We start from the raw sequence: 9641 nt of genomic DNA, 5'->3' as shown, positions 1-9641 counted from the left end.
TTTTGGACGACATACTAACCACTGACTTTTTGGTCAAATTTTAGATTACATACTAAAGTATGAGTTTTTTGTTACATTTTGGACAACATACTATACAATGACTTCTTGTGTGATGTTGGACAACATAGTGTTTTTTGTGTAAAATAAATAGAGTACGATAATAGTTTTTACAGTTAATTAGCCAAGTGGTCTAAGCCACTGGCTTTTAGATCCCACCCTACCCCAGGGAACACTGGTTCGAATCCAACTCCTGACAGACTCTAAGTCATTCTTACCTGATTTTGGACGGCATACAATCCTATGACGTTTTGGTCAAATTTTGGACGACATACTAACCTATGACTTTTTTGTCACATTTTGGATGACATACTAACCCACTACTTTATTTTCAAATTTTGGATGACATACTAACCTATGACTTTTTTGTCACATTTTGGACGACATACTAACCTATGACGTTTTGGTCAAATTGTGGACGACATACTAACCTATGACTTTTTTGTCACATTTTGGACGACAAACTAACCTATGACGTTTTGGTCAAATTTTGGACGACATACTAACCTATGACTTTTCTGTCAAATTTTGGACGACATACTAACCTATGACTTTTTTGTCAAATTTTGGACGACATACTAACCTATGACGTTTTTGTCAAATTTTGGACGACATACTAACCTATGACTTTTTTGTCAAATTTTGGATGACATACTAACCTATGACTTTTTCGTCACATTTTGGACGACATACTATACAATGACTTTTTTGTCAAATTTTGGATGACATACTAACCTACGACGTTTTGGTCCAATTTTGGACGACATACTAACCTATGACTTTTTTGTCAAATTTTGGACGACATACTAACCTATGATGTTTTGGTAAAATTTTGGACGACATACTAACCTATGACTTTTTTGTCAAATTTTGGACGACATACTAACCTATGACGTTTTGGTCAAATTTTGGACGACATACTAACCTATGACTTTTTTGTCAAATTTTGGATGACATACTAACCTATGACGTTTTGGTCAAATTTTGGACGACATACTAACCTATGACTTTTTTGTCACATTTTGGATGACATACTAACCTATGACTTTTTTGTCACATTTTGGACGACATACTATACAATGACTTTTTTGTCAAATTTTGGATGACATACTAACCTACGACGTTTTGGTCCAATTTTGGACGACATACTAACCTATGACTTTTTTGTCAAATTTTGGATGACATACTAACCTATGACTTTTTCGTCACATTTTGGACGACATACTATACAATGACTTTTTTGTCAAATTTTGGATGACATACTAACCTACGACGTTTTGGTCCAATTTTGGACGACATACTAACCTATGACTTTTTTGTCAAATTTTGGACGACATACTAACCTATGACGTTTTGGTCAAATTTTGGACGACATACTAACCTATGACTTTTTTGTCAAATTTTGGACGACATACTAACCTATGACGTTTTGGTCAAATTTTGGACGACATACTAACCTATGACTTTTTTGTCAAATTTTGGATGACATACTAACCTATGACGTTTTGGTCAAATTTTGGACGACATACTAACCTATGACTTTTTTGTCACATTTTGGATGACATACTAACCTATGACTTTTTTGTCACATTTTGGACGACATACTATACAATGACTTTTTTGTCAAATTTTGGATGACATACTAACCTACGACGTTTTGGTCCAATTTTGGACGACATACTAACCTATGACTTTTTTGTCAAATTTTGGCCGACATACTAACCTATGACGTTTTGGTCAAATTTTGGACGACATACTAACCTATGACTTTTTTGTCAAATTTTGGACGACATACTAACCTATGACTTTTTTGTCAAATTTTGGACGACATACTAACCTATGACGTTTTGGTCAAATTTTGGACGACATACTAACCTATGACTTTTTTGTCACATTTTGGACGACATACTAACCACTGACTTTTTGGTCAAATTTTAGATTACATACTAAAGTATGAGTTTTTGTTACATTTTGAACAACATACTATACAATGACTTCTTGTGTGATGTTGGACAACATAGTGTTTTTTGTGTAAAATAAATAGAGTACGATAAAAGTTTTTACAGTTAATTAGCCAAGCGGTCTAAGCCACTGGCTTTTGGATCCCACCCTACCCCAGGGAACACTGGTTCGAATCCAACTCCTGACAGACTCTCAGTCATTCTTACCTGATTTTGGACGGCGTACTATCCTGACGTTTTGGTCAAATTTTGGACGACATACTAACCTATAACTTTTTTGTCACATTTGGATGACATACTAACCCACTACTTTATTTTCAAATTTTGGATGACATACTAACCTATGACGTTTTTGTCAAATTTTGGACACCATACTAACCTATGACGTTTTGGTCAAATTTTGGACAACATACTAACCTATGACTTTTTTGTCACATTTTGGACGACATACTAACCTATGACGTTTTGGTAAAATTTTGGACGACATACTAACCTATGACTTTTTTGTCAAATTTTGGATGACATACTAACCTATGACGTTTTGGTCAAATTTTGGACGACATACTAACCTATGACTTTTTTGTCAAATTTTGGATGACATACTAACCTATGACGTTTTGGTCAAATTTTGGACGACATACTAACCTATGACTTTTTTGTCACATTTTGGATGACATACTAACCTATGACTTTTTTGTCACATTTTGGACGACATACTAACCTACGACGTTTTGGTCAAATTTTGGACGACATACTAACCTATGACTTTTTTGTCAAATTTTGGATGACATACTAACCTACGACGTTTTGGTCCAATTTTGGACGACATACTAACCTATGACTTTTTTGTCAAATTTTGGACGACATACTAACCTATGATGTTTTGGTAAAATTTTGGACGACATACTAACCTATGACTTTTTTGTCAAATTTTGGGCGACATACTAACCTATGACGTTTTGGTAAAATTTTGGACGACATACTAACCTATGACTTTTTTGTCAAATTTTGGACGACATACTAACCTATGACGTTTTGGTCAAATTTTGGACGACATACTAACCTATGACTTTTTTGTCAAATTTTGGACGACATACTAACCTATGACTTTTTTGTCAAATTTTGGACGACATACTAACCTATGACGTTTTGGTCAAATTTTGGACGACATACTAACCTATGACTTTTTTGTCAAATTTTGGACGACATACTAACCTATGACGTTTTGGTCAAATTTTGGACGACATACTAACCTATGACTTTTTTGTCAAATTTTGGACGACATACTAACCTATGACTTTTTTGTCAAATTTTGGACGACATACTAACCTATGACGTTTTGGTCAAATTTTGGACGACATACTAACCTATGACTTTTTTGTCACATTTTGGACGACATACTAACCACTGACTTTTTCGTCAAATTTTAGATTACATACTAAAGTATGTGTTTTTTTGTTACATTTTGAACAACATACTATACAATGACTTCTTGTGTGATGTTGGACAACATAGTATTTTTTGTGTCAAAGAAATAGAGTTCACTAAAGCTACACAGTTAATTAGCCAAGGGGTTTAAGCCACTGGCTTTTGGATCTCACCCTACCCCAAGGAACACTGGTTCGAATCCAACTCCTGACAGACTCCGAGTCATTCTTACCTGATTTTGGACGGCATACTATCCTATGACGTTTTGGTCAAATTTTGGACGACATTCTAACCTATGACTTTTTTGTCACATTTTGGACGACATACTAACCTACTACTTTTTTTTCAAATTTTGGACGACATACTAACCTATGACGTTTTGGTCAAATTTTGGACGACATACTAACCTATGACGTTTTGGTCAAATTTTGGACGACATACTAACCTATGACTTTTTTGTCAAATTTTGGACCACATACTAACCTATGACTTCTTTGTCACATTTTGGACGACATACTAACCTATGACTTTTTTGTCAAATTTTGGATGACATACTAACCTATGACGTTTTTGTCAAATTTTGGACCACATACTAACCTATGACGTTTTGGTCAAATTTTGGACGACATACTAACCTATGACGTTTTGGTCAAATTTTGGACGGCATACTAACCTATGACTTTTTTGTCAAATTTTGGATGACATACTAACCTATGACGTTTTGGTCAAATTTTGGACGACATACTAACCTATGACTTTTTTGTCACATTTTGGACGACATACTAACCTACTACTTTCTTTTCAAATTTTTTGATGACATACTAACCTACTACTTTCTTTTCAAATTTTTTGATGACATACTAACCTATGACGTTTTTGTCAAATTTTGGGCGACATACTAACCTATGACGTTTTGGTCAAATTTTGGACGACATACTAACCTATGACGTTTTTGTAAAATTTTGGACGACATACTAACCTATGACGTTTTTGTAAAATTTTGGACGACATACTAACCTATGACGTTTTGGTCAAATTTTGGACGACATACTAACCTATGACGTTTTGGTCAAATTTTGGACGACATACTAACCTATGACTTTTTTGTCAAATTTTGGACCACATACTAACCTCTGACTTTTTTGTCACATTTTGGACCACATACTAACCTATGACTTTTTTGTCAAATTTTGGATGACATACTAACCTATGACGTTTTTGTCAAATTTTGGACGACATACTAACCTACTTCTTTCTTTTCAAATTTTGGACGACATACTAACCTATGACGTTTTGGTCAAATTTTGGATGACATACTAACCTATGACGTTTTGGTCAAATTTTGGACGACATACTAACCTATGACTTTTTTGTCACATTTTGGACGACATACTACCCTACTACTTTCTTTTCAAATTTTTTGATGACATACTAACCTATGACGTTTTTGTCAAATTTTGGACGACATACTAACCTATGACGTTTTGGTCAAATTTTGGACGACATACTTACCTATGACGTTTTTGTAAAATTTTGGACGACATACTACCCTACTACTTTCTTTTCAAATTTTTTGATGACATACTAACCTATGACGTTTTGGTCAAATTTTGGACGACATACTAACCTATGACGTTTTGGTCAAATTTTGGACGACATACTAACCTATGACGTTTTGGTCAAATTTTGGACGACATACTAACCTATGACGTTTTGGTCAAATTTTGGACGACATACTAACCTATGACGTTTTGGTCAAATTTTGGACGACATACTTACCTATGACGTTTTGGTCAAATTTTGGACGACATACTAACCTATGACTTTTTTGTCAAATTTTGGATGACATACTAACCTATGACGTTTTGGTCAAATTTTGGACGACATACTAACCTATGACTTTTTTGTCACATTTTGGACGACATACTAACCTACTACTTTCTTTTCAAATTTTTTGATGACATACTAACCTATGACGTTTTTGTCAAATTTTGGACGACATACTAACCTATGACGTTTTTGTAAAATTTTGGACGACATACTAACCTATGACTCTTTGGTCAAATTTTAGATTACATACTAAAGTATGAGTTTTTTGTTACATTTTGAACAACATACTATACAATGACTTCTTGTGTGATGTTGGACAACATAGTGTTTATTGTGTAAAATAAATAGAGTAAAGTTTCACAGTTAATTAGCCAAGCGGTCTAAGCCACTGGCTTTTGGATCTCACCCTACCCCAGGGAACACTGGTTCGAATCCAACTCCTGACATACTCTAAGTCATTCTTACCTGATCTTTGACGGCATACTATCCTATGACGTTTTGGTCCAATTTTGGACGACATACTAACCTATGACTTTTTGGTCAAATTTTGGACGACATACTAACCTATGACGATTTTGTCAAATTTTGGACGGCATGCTAACCTATGACTTTTTTGTCAAATTTTGGATGACATACTAACCTATGACGTTTTGGTCAAATTTTGGACGACATACTAACCTATGACCTTTTTGTCACATTTTGGACGACATACTAACCTACTACTTTTTTTTCAAATTTTGGATGACATACTAACCTATGACGTTTTTGTCAAATTTTGGACGACATACTAACCTATGACGTTTTGGTCAAATTTTGGACGACATACTAACCTATGACTTTTTTGTCACATTTTGGACGACATACTAACCACTGACTTTTTCGTCAAATTTTAGATTACATACTAAAGTATGTGTTTTTTTGTTACATTTTGAACAACATACTATACAATGACTTCTTGTGTGATGTTGGACAACATAGTGTTTTTTGTGTCAAATAAATAGAGTTCACTAAAGCTACACAGTTAATTAGCCAAGCGGTTTAAGCCACTGGCTTTTGGATCTCACCCTACCCCAAGGAACACTGGTTCGAATCCAACTCCTGACAGACTCCAAGTCATTCTTACCTGATTTTGGACGGCATACTATCCTATGACGTTTTGGTCAAATTTTGGACGACATTCTAACCTATGACGTTTTGGTCAAATTTTGGACGACATACTAACCTATGACTTTTTTGTCAAATTTTGGACCACATACTAACCTATGACTTTTTTGTCACATTTTGGACCACATACTAACCTATGACTTTTTTGTCAAATTTTGGATGCCATAGTAACCTATGACGTTTTTGTCAAATTTTGGACGACATACTAACCTATGACTTTTGGTCAAATTTTGGACGACATACTAACCTATGACTTTTTTGTCAAATTTTGGATGACATACTAACCTATGACGTTTTGGTGAAATTTTGGACGACATACTAACCTATGACTTTTTTGTCACATTTTGGACGACATACTAACCTACTACTTTCTTTTCAAATTTTTTGATGACATACTAACCTATGACGTTTTTGTCAAATTTTGGACGACATACTAACCTATGACGTTTTGGTCAAATTTTGGACGACATACTAACCTATGACGTTTTTGTAAAATTTTGGACGACATACTAACCTATGACGTTTTTGTAAAATTTTGGACGACATACTTACCTATGACGTTTTGGTCAAATTTTGGACGACATACTAACCTATGACGTTTTTGTCAAATTTTGGACGACATACTAACCTATGACTTTTTTGTCAAATTTTGGACCACATACTAACCTCTGACTTTTTTGTCACATTTTGGACCACATACTAACCTATGACTTTTTTGTCAAATTTTGGATGACATACTAACCTATGACGTTTTTGTCAAATTTTGGACGACATACTAACCTACTTCTTTCTTTTCAAATCTTGGACGACATACTAACCTATGACGTTTTGGTCAAATTTTGGATGACATACTAACCTATGACGTTTTGGTCAAATTTTGGACGACATACTAACCTATGACTTTTTTGTCACATTTTGGACGACATACTAACCTACTACTTTCTTTTCAAATTTTTTGATGACATACTAACCTATGACGTTTTTGTAAAATTTTGGACGACATACTAACCTATGACGTTTTGGTCAAATTTTGGACGACATACTAACCTATGACGTTTTTGTAAAATTTTGGACGACATACTAACCTATGACGTTTTGGTCAAATTTTGGACGACATACTAACCTATGACGTTTTGGTAAAATTTTGGACGACATACTAACCTATGACGTTTTTGTAAAATTTTGGACGACATACTAACCTATGACGTTTTGGTCAAATTTTGGACGACATACTAACCTATGACGTTTTGGTCAAATTTTGGACGACATACTAACCTATGACGTTTTGGTCAAATTTTGGACGACATACTTACCTATGACGTTTTGGTCAAATTTTGGACGGCATACTAACCTATGACTTTTTTGTCAAATTTTGGACGACATACTAACCTATGACGTTTTGGTCAAATTTTGGACGACATACTAACCTATGACTTTTTTGTCACATTTTGGACGACATACTAACCTACTACTTTCTTTTCAAATTTTTTGATGACATACTAACCTATGACATTTTGGTCAAATTTTGGACGACATACTAACCTATGACTTTTTTGTCACATTTTGGACGACATACTAACCTATGACTTTTTTGTCAAATTTTGGATGACATACTAACATGACGTTTTGGTCAAATTTTGGACACCATACTAACCTATGACGTTTTGGTAAAATTTTGGACGACATACTAACCTATGACTTTTTTGTTAAATTTTGGATGACATACTAACCTATGACGTTTTGGTCAAATTTTGGACACCATACTAATCTATGACGTTTTGGTAAAATTTTGGACGACATACTAACCTATGACTTTTTTGTCAAATTTTGGACGACATACTAACCTATGACTTTTTTGTCAAATTTTGGATGACATACTAACCTATGACTTTTTTGTCAAATTTTGGATGACATACTAACATGACGTTTTGGTCAAATTTTGGACGACATACTAACCTATGACGTTTTGGTCAAATTTTGGACGACATACTAACCTATGACTTTTTTGTCACATTTTGGACCACATACTTACCTATGACTTTTTTGTCAAATTTTGGATGACATACTAACCTATGACTTTTTTGTCAAATTTGGATGACATACTAACCTATTACGTTTTGGTCAAATTTTGGATGACATACTTACCTATGACGTTTTGGTCAAATTTTGGACGACATACTAACCTATGACTTTTTTGTCAAATTTTGGACGACATACTAACCTATGACTTTTTTGTCACATTTTGGACGACATACTAACCTATGACTTTTTTTGTCAAATTTTGGATGACATACTTACCTATGACGTTTTTGTCACATTTTGGACGACATACTAACCTATGACGTTTTTGTCACATTTTGGACGACATACTAACCTATGACTTCTTTGTCACATTTTGGACGACATCTAACCTATGACTTTTTTTGTCAAATTTTGGATGACATACTAACCTATGACGTTTTTGTCACATTTTGAACCACATACTAACCTATGACTTTTTTGTCAAATTTTGGACCACATACTAACCTATGACTTTTTTGTCACATTTTGGACGACATACTAACCTATGACTTTTTTTGTCAAATTTTGGATGACATACTAACTATGACGTTTTGGTCAAATTTTGGACGACATACTAACCTATGACGTTTTGGTCAAATTTTGGACGACATACTAACCTATGACTTTTTTGTCAAATTTTGGACGACATACTAACCTATGACTTTTTTGTCACATTTTGGACGACATACTAACCTATGACTTTTTTGTCACATTTTGGACGACATACTACACAATGACTTTTTTGTCAAATTTTGGATGACATACTAACCTATGACTTTTTTTGTAAAATTTTGGATGACATACAAACCTATGACGTTTTGGTAAAATTTGGACGACATACTAACCTATGACGTTTTGGTAAAATTTTGGATGACTTACTAACCTATGACTTTTTTGTCAAATTTTGGATGACATACTAACCTATCAATTTTTCGTCACATTTTGGATGACATACTAACCTATGACTTTTTTTATTCCATTTTGGGCGACATACTAACATATGACTTTTGAGAAAAAAGTCCCAAGTCTTGTGACCCTTTTAACGTTTCAATCACATCTCTATGTTAAAGTCTGACGACACTGTGATGCTCCAAAGTGGGCTTGGTTTTTCTCCTTTTTTTGGCCATTTCCCTTTCTTGT

The sequence above is a fragment of the Solea solea genome, chromosome 10, assembly GCF_958295425.1.
Source record: "Solea solea chromosome 10, fSolSol10.1, whole genome shotgun sequence".
Classification (NCBI taxonomy): Eukaryota; Metazoa; Chordata; class Actinopteri; order Pleuronectiformes; family Soleidae; genus Solea; species Solea solea.
The sequence above is the reverse complement of the archived record's forward strand: the minus strand, read 5'-3'. Positions refer to the sequence as shown.